Below are 13277 nucleotides of genomic sequence, written 5' to 3' on the forward strand. Positions count from 1 at the left end.
ATCAATCACAATAGAATAATAGTGACAAATGAATAATAATTTGATCAATGAAATAAATAACAATCAATAAAAATCAATTACAGTAACAGTAAAAACAAATAAATAGATGACATACAATGGATGGACAATTCTATAACACAGACGCTACATGCCATTGAATTATAGAATACATTTCACCTTTGTTTACTATACCACAAATAATAGAAAATATCTAAGTGGTTTACAAATTGAAAAGAACGTCAGAAGAGGAAATGGAAAAGAAACATAAGGAGACATATTTTCAAAGCACTTAGACTTACAAAGTCCTATATAATAAAACTCACCGCCAACGTTCTAATGCTTGGGACCGTGGCTCCCTCAGCACGGAGGTGGTCTGCTAGGCAGCATCAAACTCAATGACGTCAACAAACACAGCTGAACGCAGGAACTGGCTGCTGGCACGTGCAAAAAAAAAGAAAAAAAAAGGCACCAGACCCACAGTAACAAAAAAAAAACCCAAACCCAAAAGGGTGAAGAGAGAGCCCCGGGCAACTGCAGCAGGGGACCCTCGACCACACTGCAAGCTGCAGGAAGCTGAATCGCCCTCCAGTCCTGCACTAACCAAAAAAAAAAAAAAAAGTGACACACAGGTCTCCGGCACCTCAGCAAAGCAGCAGGAAGCTGAACAGCCCTCTGGACCCGCACTAACAAAACAAAAGACAAAGGTTAAGACACAGCCTCCGGCGCATCAGCAGGGGACGCGACTATAACGCAAGCTGCATGAAGCTTAGCAGACGGACCACTTTCCTAACAGCAGGTACACTTATGGGAGAGAAAGGGCAGGAAAAAAAAAAAGAGCACAATCACGAGATTTAAAAAAAAAAGGAACTGAAAAACCAACGGGAGGGGGGGGTGTGGAACTACCCTGCACCTCAGACAGAAGGAAGGGGTCATACACACACACACACACACACACACACAACACAGTCCTTTCACTCTTGTGTGGACACACAACTCTCAAACACACACACACACACCACACACATGTTCTCTTCTCACATGCAGGGAGGGGGGGAGGAAAAGAGAGGGGCCTGGAACTTCAAGGGGAGACAGACAAAAACACATGGAGAGGGGGGAGAGAACAGAATGAGAGGGAAAGGGGAGAGGACAAATGTTACACATGGATGGATGGAGGGCATGGACAAAAGAGCACAATCGCAGGATTAAAACAAGGAAAAGTTACTGAAAATACAAACACATGGGGGGGGAGGGGACGACCCTGCAACACGGACAGAAGGAAGGGGTCATGCACACACACAAATACACACACACAGAGACAGACACACTCCCTCACACACACACACTCACACTCAGACTCACTGATCGCCCCTGTGGTCCCAGAACTTCAAACACAAAAGGTGGGGGTAACTGCACATCGGACAGAATGAGGGGGTCATGCACACACGCAGACACATACTCTGGCACACTGTAGCTCTGTGTCACACACACACACACACACACACACACACACACACTCTTTTTCACTCTCTGTGTCTCACTGTGACACACACTCAAAACACACACTTTACTAACAACTCTACAGATACCAAAAAAAAAAAAAAAAAAACATTGCTAGCGCCCATTTCCTTACAAACAGAAACGGGCCTTTTTTTACTAGTTATATAATAACCTATGGAACTTTGTAAGTTTAAGTGCTTTCAAAATGAGCCCACTAGGTTACAACCCATCATATAAAGGGTGTCTTATCCGCAGGAAGGTGAGCCCTTAGGGCCCACAAGGCCCCGAAGGACCTCAAAGGACAGCCGTGCAACCCCAAGTCTTCACCCGCAGCGACCGCCCGTTCACCAGAGGGTTGAGCCCCCAGCTGCGGCGGTCAACGGGACTTCAGGAACCACGGGGTTGACGAACGGACCTGACTGGAACCAAGAGAGATGAGGGGCAGATGGAAAATGGAGACGTCCAATAACAGGCAACAGTTCAGGGCTGGCAGCTAACAGCGTAGTCCAGAATCAGGCAAGAGTCAAGGCAGGCGGCTAGCAGAGTAACCAGAACAGTCCAAAAGTCAAAACCAGAAGCACAAGGAAACCAACTGAGCACAGGAACAAACGGAGATTGGCCTCGGGAAACAGAACCTGAAGCAATATCCTATCTCAGGCCCGCTCCTTAAATACTGTGCAGCATTCAACCGCCCAGCCCCCGTAGACATAGCTGGCCAATCGGAACCTGGTTATCGACAGAACCCTTCTGATTGGCTCTGTCCGACCTCCCAGGCGGGACTACCGTACTGGTCTCCCAATCTAACTCCTCTGAGGCGGCGCTTCGGGTTCCCGCGCCCAAGAGTGAAGGAGACGCCGGCCATCATGCCTCAGCGCCATTTCCCCTACTGGCGCAAACACAGCCCCATAGCCGGTGATCGAGAGTCCGGCAGCCGCGATCGCCGGCCTCGGCCCCGGACTGGGCGGCCATCACCACGGCGAGCCCTGGCTCCCTGTCGTGGCCTCAAGCAAGCCGGCCTTCGTCGTGGCGGACGCCGGCTCCTGCTTCCCGTGGAGGAGCAGCCGGAAGGAGCGACGGATGTGATAAAGGGCAGGAGAGAAAGAAAATGATAAATAACAGCACTAAGGCACAAAAGGAGGGCAGGATGTACAAACAGGTACATAAAGAGGGGCATAATTGAACGCCCCGGGGCGCCCAAGTTTTCCTGAGGGCGTCCTCACAGGACGTCCCCGTGAAGGGGCGGGGAAACCCGTATTATCGAAACAAGTTGTGCGGCCATCTTTTGCTTCGATAATATGGACAGGGACACCCAATTCTCAACATTTAGGTCGACCTTAGAGATGGTCGTCCCTGATTTTCGGCGATAATGGAAACCGAGGATGCCAATCTCAGAAACGACCAAATCGAAGCCCTTTGGTCATGGGAGGAGCCAGCATTTGTAGTGCACTGGTCCCTCTCACATGCCAGGACACCAGCCAGGCACCCTAAGGGGCACTGCAGTGGACTTCAGAAAAAGCTCCCAGGCGCATAACTCCCTTACCTTGTGTGCTGAGCCCCCCCCCCAAACCCCACTTCCCACAACTGTGAACCACTACCATAGCCCTTAGGGATGAATGGGGGCACCTAGATGTGGGTACAGTGGGTTTGTGGTGGGTTTTGGAGGGCTCACATTTACCACCACAAATATAACAGGTAGGGGGGGATGGGCCTGGGTCCGCCTGCCTGAAGTGTACTGCAGTACTCACTAAAACTGCTCCAGGGACCTACATACTGCTGTCATGGAGCTGGATATGATATTTGAGGCTGGCATAGAGGCGGATAAAATATTAATTTTTTTTAGGTGGGAGGGGGTTAGTGACCACTGGGGGGTAAGGGGAGGGTCATCCCCGATTCCCTCCATAGTCCATCGGTCAGTTTAGGGGCACATTTTTGTGGCTTGGTCGTAAAAAATAAAAGGACCAAGAAAAGTCAGCCAGTGTTCATCGGGGACGCCTTTCTTTATCGCAGGGGCGTAGCTACGGGTGGCCTGGCTGGCCCAGGCCCACCCAATTTCAGCCCAGGCCCGCCCAGCGCCAGCCCAGCACCCATTGCCGGCCACTGCGCTTTTCCTGTTGAGCAGCAGGGCCGGCGCTACAAAAAGAAGAAGCACTAACGGCGCTAAGGACGAGAAATGTTAAAAAAAAAAAAAAAAAGCGCGGCATCGGCAGGCACTGTCTCGGGCAGCCTTGAGGCATTGCTGCTGGCTCGCAGGCTCCTCCCGTCTGCGTGAGGAGCCTGCGAGCCAGCAGCCAATGCCTCAGCAGCCAGGGCCTCAAGGCTGCCGAGACAGTGCCTGCCGGTGCCGCGCTTTTTTTTTTTAAACATTTCTCGTCCTAACGGTCCTTAGCGCCGTTAGCGCTGCTTCTTTTTGTAGCGCCGGCCCTGCTGCTCAACAGGAAAAGCAGCAGTGGCCGGCAATGGGGAGCTGGCGCTGGCATGCAGGGCAGGCCTCGTCGAAGAAAAGAGGGAAAAACATGGAAGGATGGGGAGAAAAAGAGGGAAAACAGATGGAATGATGGGGAGAAACGAGGGAAAAACCAGATGGAAGGATGGCAGAGAAAGAGGGAAAACATGGAAGGATGGGGAGAAAGAGGGAAAACAGATTGAAGTATGGCAGAGAATTAGGGAAAACATGGAAGGATGGGAGAAAGGGGAAAACATGGAAAGGATGGGGAGAAAGAGGGAAAACAGATGGAAGGATGGCAGAGAATGAGGGAAAACATGGAAGGATGGGGAGAAAGAGGGAAAAACATGAAGGATGGGGAGAAAAGATAGAAAACAGATGGAAGGATGGGGAGAGAAAGAGGGAAAACGGATGGATGGGGAGAGAGACTCTGGATGAAGGATTGGGGGAGAGAAGGGGAGAGACTGGAAGGATGCAGAGAGAAAGGTGAGAGACTGGAAGGATGTGGAGAGAGAAGGGACACTGAACAGAAAGGGTAGAGTGATACAGAGACACTGGTTAGAAAGAGGGAGAGAGACATTAGATGAAGGATCAGGAGAGAGGATAGATGGATGGAAGGATGGGAGAGCAAGAGGGAAGACGCTGGATGGAAGGGTAGGGAGAAAGAAGTGACACTGGACGGAAGGATGCAGAAAGAAGAGGGGAGACTACTGGAAGGATGGGGAGAGAGAGGGGAGTGGAAGGATGGGGAGAGAAAGAAGAGAGCTGCTGGATGGAAAAGGAGAGTAGTGAAAGACTGGAGAATAAGAGGAAGGGGCATGGGGAGAACAAGGGTGAGAAAAAGATGAAAAGCCATAAGTAGATGAAGGAAATTAAAGAATGGATAGTAAGAATGAATTAAATCAGGACAGAGAGAGAGAGGCAGAAAAATATTGAAGAAAGCAAAGAAAAAGGAGAGAAAAATGAGAATGGCCAGGAAACCGTGGCAGAAGAGTTAAGCGAAAACGAAGGAAAGCAGAATCTAGAGACTGGGAGCGACACAATGAGAAAAAAGTAAATGGCCATACAAGAAAGGTAAAGAAAATAATTTTATTTTTAATTTAGGATAAAGTAATATGGTACCTGTGTTAATGAAGTTTCAGAGACCAATACTTCCTTCCTTAGGTCAGGCGAGGATACCGTAACAGCATTATACTGACCTGAGGCAGGAGGTTTTGGCCTCTGAAAGCTCATTGAAAAGGGTGTTAGGCTATTAAATAAATTGTCTGAAATCTGATGCACTGAAAAGCAGCACTTACCCTGTGTGACAAAGCATCTGATTAGCGTGACTAAATTTTGCTGGGGAGGGGGGTAGAGAGAAATTTTGTGCCCACCCACTTTGGGTTCAGGCCCATCCAAAATTGGCAGTCTGGCTACGCCACTGCTTTATCGACCGAGGACGCCCATGTGTTAAGCACGCCCCAATCCCGTCTTTGCTATACTTCCGACATGCCCCCGTGAACTTTGGTCATCCCCGCAAGAGAAAGCAGTTGAGGACGCCCAAAATCGGTTTTCAATTATGCTGATTTGGGCGACCTGGGAGAAGGACGCCCATCTTCCGATTTGTGTCGAAAGATGGGCGCCCTTCTCTTTCGAAAATAAGCCTGAAAGACAACTGTGTCAGTGCTGTATAGGTATCCTTATCCTTGGCATGTAGGCACTAAAACTTATACAAACTCCATGGCTGACCTAAGTTCTTGCGCCTAAATGTTAAGCGCATCCTGCATATACCCGGTTAGGCTAGTATTCTATAATGGAATGCAGACCCCTACATTTTTTTTTTATAGAATAGGCTCCAAACAACTGCCTGACCTATTTTAGGTGCCCTGTTGTAGAATTGCTTTCGGTGGGTACATCAGATGTTAATTACTTTAAAAAGTATAGATTTATGTGCTTATTTTTTACTGAGGCTTTAAGAAACACAGTGAATGTGATGCATAGTAAGTTGTTTGAGAAAAAATTTGCTTTTTGTGCCATGTAGAGTCAGTCACATGAATTTTCTGCTGCTAAAATAGGGTCACAGCAGAGGAAAGTTTGGGAAGCACTACTGTAGTCTGTCATAAAGATCCAGAAGTTACTAGTGATGGCAACCATATCATCTTTCAAATGATGATGTCTACACCAATGATTTTTGTTAATGAGTATTTGCACACATGAGTTTCCAAGTTGCTTGTCTAATTCTGTATCTTCCATTTTAATTCTGCAAACTGACCCACCAGTACTCCTGCCTTCAACTGCATGCTTTTCATTGCTATGGAAATGGCTTTACTACTACTACTTATTTCTAAAGCACTATTAAATATATGCAGCACTGTAGGCAAAAAGATATGAGACAAACCCTGCTCAACAGAGCTTAACATATATTCAGGTTTTTATTATCTCAGAGTGAACCACACTATCTATCCCTTTCTGCCTTCTAAAGCCAACTTATGAATTGCAGTATTTTTCCTTCCCCACCTAATGCCACCACTATTTTATGACTTCCTTTTCTCTCCTCAATCAACAGTTCATCAGTTTCCATCAAGAATTTCATGGTGGCAGATTCCAAAGGGATTCTCCATGGACACATGGGTGTTAACATGTACAAAAAGCCTTTCAAAATACTTTCCCAATATAGGAGAGGGGTAATCCTGGGTCCATCCTTGCAAAGTGTGCACAGAGCCTTTTAATTCTCTGGCACAGACCCAAGTAGGAAGTAGCCAGATGGCCAATTTGGGTGGGTCTGAGCGAAGGTGGGATGGCACAAATCTTTCTTCACCCCTCCACCCCCCATGGTTCAGCATTTCCCCCTCTCTTACAATCTTCAACCCACTGGAAATCTGGCATCTCTCCCTCCCCTCCCATCTCATCCCCCATTGGCGATTCAGCATCTCTCTCCCTCTCTCAAACCAACCCCCATCCCCCGCACCACCCAATGTACCTTTTAAACTTTTCTTCCCTTTAGGAGATTGACAGCAGCATGCTACAATTCATACAAGCTGCTTCCACTGGCCCTAGAGCCTTCCCTCTGACACAACTTCCTTTTTCTGTATAGGTGGGACTGCATCAGAGGAAGGCTCTGGGCCTGGTGTGAGCAGCTTGTATGCAGGGCCGGTCTTAGCAAGTGTGGGGCCCTATGCAGACCAATTTGATGGGGCCCCACCCTAACTCCGCCCCATCCTAGCTCTGCCCCCACCCTAGCTTTGCCCCCACCGTAGCTCCACCCCCACCCTAGCTCCAGGGCCGGCCACCCCTCCGTCCGAGCTCCAAGGCCCCCCAGCTCCAGGGCTTGTCGATCCTGCACAGTCAATGCCAACTGAAAACCATGTCTTTTTCACAAACACAGATACACCCTAATCCACTATAGAATAAGTAATAATAAACTTTCTATTTAGACAAAAATTAAACTGAACCCCCAAGATGCCAGACTCTGCATACAATTTGACACCACAGAAACAGAAAATGTCCCCTAGTACTGTGCAAAATATAAAGACAGCAGATGTAAATTTGAAAAAAACTAACAAATATCAATCACCACTTTAAAAATTAGCAAATAGAAATAAAATAAATATAGAAAATAAAATAATACCATTTTATTGGACTACTACATTTAGCTTTCAGAGGCCAAAACATCCTTCCTCAGGTCAATACAGTATAGTACTGTTACAGTAATCCTATCCTGAACTGAGGAAGGGGGTTTGTTCTCCAAAAGTTAGCCAAAATGTATTAAAATTAGTCCAATAAAAAGATTACCTTGTTTACATGTTCTATTATAAACATTTATTAACACAGCTACAATACTAATCCACACAGCTACAATACTAATCCACAGAAGGAAGGGATCCTCAGAAGCTTAGCCTAGAATGGGTGGCAGAGCTGGTGGTTGGGAGGTGGGACTAGTGCTGGGCAGACTTATACGGTCTGTGCCGGGGCTGGTGGTTGGGTGGCGGGGATAGTGCTGGGCAGACTTATACGGTCTGTGCCAGAGCCGGTGGTGGGAGGCAGCGATAGTGCTGGGCAGACTTATACGGTCTGTGCCAGCGCTGGTGGTGGGAGGCGGGACTGGTAGTTGGGAGGCGAGGATAGTGCTGGGCACACTTATACAGTCTGTGCCAGAGCTGGTGGTGGGAGGTGGGGTTGGTGGTTGGGAGGCGGAGATAGGGCTGGCCAGACTTATACGGTCTGTGCCAGGGGCGTATCTGCGTGGGGCCTCAGGGGCCTGGGCCCCCGCAGATTTTGCCCTGGATCCCCCTACCGCCATCAACCCTCCCCCGCTGCCGTTCTTACTTTTGCTGGCGGGGGACCCCAACCCCCGCCAGCCGAGGTCTGCTTCCACCTGCCGCTGCCGTAAAAACTTCTTCTTCAGCCGGCGGGGGACCCCAAACCCCGCCAGCCGCCCCGCGGTGTTTAAAATTCATCTTCGGCCTCCGTGGCCGTGCTGCTGTGATAGGCGCTGTTGAAATCCACTTCGGAGTCTGACGTCGTTGTACGTTGTACGTGCTGCGACGTCAGACTCCGAAGTGGATTTCAACAGCGCCTATCACAGCAGCACGGCCACGGAGGCCGAAGATGAATTTTAAACACCGCGGGGCAGCTGGCGGGGGTTTGGGGTCCCCCGCCGGCTGAAGAAGAAGTTTTTATGGCAGCGGCAGGTGGAAGCAGACCTCGGCTGGCGGGGGTTGGGGTCCCCCGCCAGCAAAAGTAAGAACGGCAGCGGGGGAGGGTTGGCGGCGGGAGGGGGGTGGAGAGAGTCATAGGTGGCGGTGGGGGCTCGGCGGCGGGGGGGGGGCTAAAATGTGCCCCCTCCCTCTGGCTCTGGCCCCCCCTACCGCCGGAGTCCAGATACGCCCCTGGTCTGTGCACTGAAGAGGACAGTACAAATAAAAAAGTAGCACATATGAATTTATCTTCTTGGGCAGACTGGATGGACCGTACAGGTCTTTTTCTGCCGTCATCTACTATGTTTACTACTTTATCCTAAAGCAAAAAAATAAAAAAATATATTTTATTTACAGTTTGTTGTCTCTGGTTTCTGCTTTCCTCATCTTCTTTTCACTGTCTTCCTTCCATCCAGCATCTGTCTTCGTTCTCTCTCTACCATCCAGTGTCTGCCCTCTCTGCTATCCCCTCCATCCAATGTCTGCCCTCTCTCCCTGCACCTTCCATCCACATCTGCCCTCTATCTCTGCCCCTTCCATCCACCATCTGCCCCTGTTTGCCCTCTCCCCCTTCCATTCACTGTCTGCCCTTTCTATCCCTTCCATCCACTGTCTGCCCTTTCTCTCTGCCCCTTCAATCCACCATTTGCCCTCCCTCTCCCATCCATCCGGGTCTGCCCTCCATCTCGCTCCCCCTTCCATCCAGGATCTGCCCCTTTTTTTCAGCCCCCAGTTCCAGCCCCACTATCCCACCAGTCCCCTGTTCAGCGCCAGCCCTTTTCTCCCACGTCCCGAACTTCAGCCCCCAGCCACTTCTCCCTGTTCCCTTTCACCGCCCACCCGTTTCACAAGCCCAGCCCTTTTCTCCCACCAATCCCGAGCTTCAGCCCCCAGCCACTCCTCCCTGTCCCCTTTTCAGCCCCCAGTTTCAACCCCATACCCAGCCCTTTTCTCTCACCAGTCCCAAGCTTCAGCCCCAGCCACTTCTCCCTCCTTTACAGCCCCCAGTACTTACAGTTTCAGCCCCTGCCCCTTTTCAGCCTCCAGTCCCAGTACTAGCCCCCTTATCCCACCTACCCTCCTTTTCAGCCCCCAGTTCCAGCCCCCTTCATCCACATGCCTTGTATTAGGGCCCCCCTTTTCAGCCCCAGAACCATTCTCCCACCTGACCCACGCATGCCCCATTTTCCCACCAGCCCCATGCATGGCCCCCATTTCCCATATGGCCCCTTCTCAAACCCCAGTTCCAGCCCCCTTCTCCCATCTGAGAACCCCCATCCCACACCCTTCTCCCATCTGAGTCCCCCTTACCCCCTCCCCCATCTGAGAACCCCCATCCCACACCCTTCTCCCATCTGAGTCCCCTTACCCCCCTCCCCCCATCTGAGAACCCCCCACCCCACAACCTTCCATCTGAGTCCCCCTTCCCCCTCCCCCATCTGAGAACCCCCATCCCCCACCCTTCTTCCATCAACTGAGAACCCCCATCCCACACCCTTCTCCCATCTGAGTCCCCCCCAACCCGACCCACCTACCAACTCTGTTCTCCTGCTGCCACCCACTAACTTTAAAAAAAAATTGAGAAGCGCCGAGTTGCAGGCAGCGCCTTGTGTCTGCCCTGCTAGTAAAAATCTCCTGCACATCGTCGGGCCTTCCAGCATTGAGTCCCGCCCTCCTCTGAGGATTAATAATAGGCTATTACCTCAGAGGAGGGCAGGACTCAATGCGGGAAGGCCTGACAACGTGCAGATTTTTACTAGCAGGGCAGACGCAAGGCGCTGCATGCTACTCGGCGCTTCTCAAATTTTTTTTAAAGGTAGGAACAGAACAGCGATCGATCGTCGGGGGGTGGTGGTGGGAGCGGCAGGCGGGGCGACCTCAGGCCAGTGGTGTGCTGGAGCAGGCTCTCACAGGCTCGCAAGAGCCGGTTGTTAAGTTTTTAAGAATTTTGGGAGCCGGTTGTTAAAGTAGGGCCCTCCATGGCTACTTTAACAACTGGCTCCCAAATGTGGGCTTGGGCCCCCTGCTGAATTCTCTTTTACTTTGCTGGTGGGGATGCTGAGCCCTGCCAGCTAAGTAAATAGACTACTGCTGCGCTCCCACTCCTTGTTTCCAGCTCTGGGCAGCAGGCTGGGAACTTCTCAGAGCATATGAGAGTGTTGCAGGAATTACCACTATTGTTAGCAGAATCTGTGGTACTTCAAGAGTCAAACACCATACACCAGAATGAGAGAGAAATCTTCTTTATTTGCCAGCAAACAAAGTAGGACATCAGCACTAGGTCTCTTCTTCTCTTTCTCAGCTCTCTGTGTCTTCTCTCTCTCGTCTCAGCTCCTTCTCTTCTTCTGTTGTCTCTCTTCTAACGTAAGCTGCTTCTGCTCTCAGTTATATAGGGTCTTACACCTCTCTAGCCCCCCTTTCTCACCAGATGGTAAGAATAGATTGATTACCCTGCCTTGAACTAATTATTACTTACACATTACTTAAAAATATCAGTTACATAGGTTTGATATTTCCTAAACTGACCTATGACCTGGGGCCTCTCACACTAGACAATGGGGCACCTATCTCTTGCATTTTATTATGATCAAATTCTCAGGTTCCCAGCTAACTTCATACTAACTGGGTTCTGGCATTCATTAAGGGGTCAAGGGCCAATCTTGCTCAATGGCACACATACATTTATTATTACTTTCAGAAAACCAGTCCTATACTTAGCTATAATTAATCAAGACTTTCCCTGACCTCTTTCACCTATTAGCTTCCTACACAGAACTCGCTAGGACTGTGGATAATTCAAACCAGATGATGACCTCTTAAAACTGCAGACAAAGCTTCACTTGAAAAGTCAGGCAAAGATGTAACACTGGATTAAAAAGATATTCTATATAGAAATAGAACTTATTAATTACACAGAATAAAACATATTCTAAAATAAGCAGAAATCAGAATTCCTTACAAGACAAATTCTAACTCATCAAGAATATCTAGAATTATTTAAACAGCATTCAGCCTACTTTTAAAACTGCAATATGCCTCGCTCATAATGGTATCCAGATGTGGTAAATAATTACTTCTCTCTGACTTTTCTAACCTCTTAGTCTAGCAAAAGCTAGACTTCTGAGCAAATTAAAACCAGATGGCATTCTTCCATCACTTGCAGGACTGAAAAGTTAAACACCCAATTAACAAATATGACTTCTCTGCCCATGCTGCCTCAAGAGAAGTTCCAGCATGCTGCTCAGAGCAAGACGTTGGGAGTGGTGGCAGTCCATTTATTGGCTGCCAGCAAAGGTATGCCTAGAGTGCCCGCACAAAGGGAGGGAGGAGAGAGAGGCAAGTGTTGCTCCCCCCTCTCCCTGGCCCTTCCAACTGCAGAGCTGGCTACGTCCGGAGAAAGAGCCTGTTGTTAAAAATTTACCAGCACACCCCTGCCTCAGGCGCACCGCGCGGGGTCCCCTTGAGCACGGGGCCCTATGCGGTCGCCTCGCCCTAAGACCGGCACTGCTTGTATGGCTTCCACAAGGGGAGTTTTAAAAGGTAATGTAACCAGTTGTAGAAATTGGTTTAATGTGTTTACCTTACTGCTGAGAGAGCAGGGGGAGTTGCTACAGGTGTCCTGAGTTGCTATGGAAATATTCAGCCAGGAGAACTTCCTGCACATGAGCAGTTGATACCATAGAGACTCCTGCACATGAGCAGAACATACCATAGAGATTTGCACTGACACCTAAGATTTTAAAAGTGCTAAAAATAAGTTTGAAAAGTATTTGCATTAAATCTAATTGCAGAATTTAGGTGTTAGGAGATGGGATTGATATGCTATGTACTCAATTTGTCTAAATCATATGCAAATTAGTCCATTTTTGGGAGGTTCTCATTTGCATATTTATGGATAAAAATTGTTAGAAATGGTTACAGCCTTAATGCTAGGACATGACTCTGATCAAAAATGTGGAGTTTGATCCAAAAAGGGTTTATCTAGTGTTTTTTGACTAAAAATTCCCATTAGAGTGTCTATGTTAATCTACATTCAAATAGAGCTCTCTGATTGGCTGAGCAGCTCTTATTAGAATTCTGCCCGGGAATCAGTGTTGCCAGGTGGGCGGTTTTACCGCCCAATTGGGCAGTTTTCCGCGACCCGCCGCGGGAAATTTTTGCCCATGGCGGGTTGCGGTTTTTTGGGCTCCTTTTGGTTCTTTTGGCCGGTTTTAAAAGCGTTTTTTTCGGCCGCGGGGGGCGGGGTTAGTGACATTTTGGGGGGGGGCCGATGACGGGGGAGGCAGGGCCGGTGATGGGGGAGGCGGGGCCAATGACGGCGGGGTTGATGACGGTGGGGGCGGGGGTGGATGACGGCAGGGGTGGGGGTGTCCAGGGGCGGGGTTTGACTTTGGGCGGGTTTTGGGCTGGATTTGGGCTCGATTGGGTGGGAAAAAAATTTTCCACCTGGCAACCCTGCCGGGAATAGAGCAGAGAGAGCAACTGAAGATTTGACTGAGCCAGGACCTGCATTCTGTGAGCTCTGTGTGTAAGAGTTGAAAGAAAGAATTGATAAGATTTGATTGATATATTAAAAGAGTGACTGACTTGGTTGAAGTAAAGCAGGAAATTGAGGAGAGGTTTGTACTAGATTTGAAAGTTTTAGTTCTCTCTCCTGAGGA

The sequence above is a fragment of the Microcaecilia unicolor genome, chromosome 6 (genome assembly GCF_901765095.1).
Source record: "Microcaecilia unicolor chromosome 6, aMicUni1.1, whole genome shotgun sequence".
Classification (NCBI taxonomy): domain Eukaryota; kingdom Metazoa; phylum Chordata; class Amphibia; order Gymnophiona; family Siphonopidae; genus Microcaecilia; species Microcaecilia unicolor.